Source organism: Rhinoraja longicauda, chromosome 39 (genome assembly GCF_053455715.1).
Source record: "Rhinoraja longicauda isolate Sanriku21f chromosome 39, sRhiLon1.1, whole genome shotgun sequence".
NCBI classification, from domain to species: Eukaryota; Metazoa; Chordata; class Chondrichthyes; order Rajiformes; family Arhynchobatidae; genus Rhinoraja; species Rhinoraja longicauda.
Genome location: NC_135991.1, coordinates 93618 through 96927, shown reverse-complemented (window position 1 = coordinate 96927; position 3310 = coordinate 93618).

Sequence of the window (3310 nt, the reverse complement as noted above, 5' to 3'; positions counted from 1 at the left end):
GAACTACACTCATCCCCCTGCAGGACCTATAGATCAGGAGGTGCAGATTCAGAGCAAGCAAGATCATGAGGGACCCCTGCCATCCCAGTAACGGAGTGTTCCGGATGCTACGATCAGGCAAACGCCTCCGCTGTCACGCTGTGAAAACGGAGAGGATGAGATGGAGTTTCTTCCCACAGTCCATCAGGACTGTCAACTTTTATAACTCCAGAGACTAAATTTTTGTCTACACGATAGTAACGTATTAACTTTATTTATATGCTGTAACTGTAATTCTTTTTTGTGCGCAATCCACAGGCATTGCCACTTTCATTTCACTGCACATCGTATATGTGTATGTGACAAATAAAGTTGAATTGACTTGACTTGAATTGTTGCCCGGAAACAGGTTTCGGAGCTGTCGGGGGAGTTTGGGCAAGCCAGGACTACGGGACTGCTTCAGACTACTTTTGGACTAGGCAGTTGCAGCATGGGACCCATACACAATTAAAAACATTTCTTCGATCGAACGTGTCCAAAGGCAGGCAGCTCGTTTTGTTACAAATACCTGTGAGAGAGAAGCGAGTGTTACCGAACTTCGAAATTTATTGGGGTGGAACACTCTCCAAGACAGACGTAAAGCCCGCCGTTTGACCTGTTTTTACAAAATGTTAAATGGTCAGCTCGACATAGATTACCACATCTACACCAAACCCAAACCCATCAGGAGTAGATGATGGCATTCGATTCAATTTGAGATCCCAGCTATCAAGACAGATGTTTAGAGCAATTCATGCTTCCCTCGCACAATTAAAGCATGGAATAGTCTTCACACTACTATAGTTACTCAACCTGACGCAACTACACTTCAGGCAGCTCTTCTCCAAGAAGCCCTTCTTGCTTAAGTCCATACTCTGCCACCTCCAGTTTAAATTCCATTTGGAATATTTTGGAGGACCAATAACCAAGACCAAGACCAAGATTAGCTCAAACATCTGCCTGTCAACTGCTTAAGTAAAGTGTTTTTTTCAGTTTCTACGTGTACCAGATGTACACGGCATGAAGGGAAACATGTTCTCATGCATTTCATGATAAATAGGCAAAGACATGGTCGGTGTGCGTGGCAGCGCTCTCTGAATTGCCTTGTGTACAGGCCACAAGGATGAGTTGGTCATTTGCCTCCAGACAAACCTTGTTGTCTGATTAACATCAACCTGTCGACTGGTCTGATACCATTCACCACAAAATAAACTGCAGATTGAGCAGAGCTTCACCTTGTCTTAGAAAACATAGAAAAGTGTTGTAGGAGTAGCCCATTCATGATTGATCATCCAGAATCAGTACCCTGTTCCTAGCTTCTCCCCATATCCCATATCGTTTGACACCGTTAACCCCAAGACCCCAATATCCCTTGAATACATCCAGTGAAAGCAATGCCTTCTGTGGCAGAGAATTCCACATATTTACAACTCTCTGGGTGAAAACGTTTTTCCTCATCACAGTCTTAAGTGGCCTACCCTTTATTCTTAAACTGTGAGTCCTGGTTCTGGACTCACCCAAAATGGTAATTTCCCCCCTACATCTCGCCTGTCCAATCCCTTAAGAATTTTACATGTTTCTATACGATCCACTCTCATCCTTCTAAATTCCAGTAAATTTAAGCCCAGTCGATTAATTCTTTATCATCAGCCCGCCATCCCGGGGATTAACCTGGTGAACCTGGTTACGCTGCACTCCCGCAATAGCAAGACTGGCCTTCCTCAAATTTGAATACTAAAACTGCTCGCAATACTCCGGGTGTGACCTCCTTGCTCCTGTACTCAAATCCTGTCGCTATGAAGGCCAACATGCCATGAGCTTTCTTCGCTGCCTGCTGTACCTGTATGCTTACTTTCAGTGAGTGACATGCAAGGACGCCTTGGTCTCGTTGCACCTCCCCTTCTTCCTAATCAGACACCATTCAGATAATAATCAGCCTTCGTGTTCACCGACTGGAACTAATATTTCCCACTGGGCGCAGGGCACAGCAGAGTATATCAACTGCCTCTTTCTTAGATTTGAAGCAAGCAATTTAAATTTAATTTGGAGCATTATGTGTTATTCGTTCAATTGTTAATGTTCAAACATTAGCAAATTTGCGGATGACACAAAGCTGGGTGGCAGTGTGAACCGTGAGGATGATGCTATGAGGATGCGGGGTGATTTGGACAGGTTGTGTGAGTGGGCAGATGCATGGCAGATGCAATTTAATGTGGGTAAATGTGAGGTTATCTATCCACTTTGGTGGAAAGAACAGGAAAGCAGATTATTATCTGAATGGTGTCAAGTTAGGAAATGGGGAAGTACAAAGAGATTTGGGTATCCTTGTGACGATTCCGGTTCTTTATGTCAATCTAGTTCAATAATAATTGATCCAAACACTTGCTCTTCAATTCAAACCTTTAATGCAGCGCTGCGATGATTCCTCCAATTCTGCTCCTACAGCGCTCACGGTCTCCGAAACAGGCTGGGACAAACATACTCATACATACCAAGACAATGTTTATATAGTTTCCAAACAATAGAATGGTGGGGGCACAATTGAGGGGCAATGTTCAATTGAGAGACATTGTTCCAACATGTTCATCCAATCACAACTAGCCCCGTAGGCATTTCCCAGTCCCCAGTTACGACCAGTCCCGTACGTCCTATTGTTGTATCTGCTGGAACATTATGTGATTAGGGTGTTAATCACTTCTCAACCGTCCATGGTTTCACAACTTCTCGCTTACGAGCAGAGATATATCAGACAATAGCAAAGCAAGGAGTGAAAATTGTTTCTAATTAACCTTTACCCAAACGGATATCTTTTTAGTCCTTGACTTGATCAGACTTGCTTCGTATTTTATCTTTATTCCTCATTCCCCCCTTTTGTCAATTTATAACAACTGTCAGGGCGAAAACTCAGCAGAGACTCATCTGAGGCAGGTTATATAGTCATCCGAGTATATACCTGACCTCGTGGTGCTTTATAAGCCCCTTGAGCCTGGCCCAAGCGGCGTTCAGGGTCGAGAGGCTGGTTTGTTGATCCCGCCTCTGATTCCTACTCCTCTGCTGGGTTTCATTCACTAGCCCTTACGGTACCCAGTGATTAAGATCTCACACGGTCACATCGTTTAGTGACATCACACGGTCACATCGTTTAGTGACATCACACGGTCACATCGTTTAGTGACGTCACACGGTCACATCGTTTAGTGACGTCACACGGTCACATCGTTTAGTGATGTCACACGGTCACGGCGACATTCACAGTTTAGAGACCAAAACTGCACACAATCTTCCAAAGCCA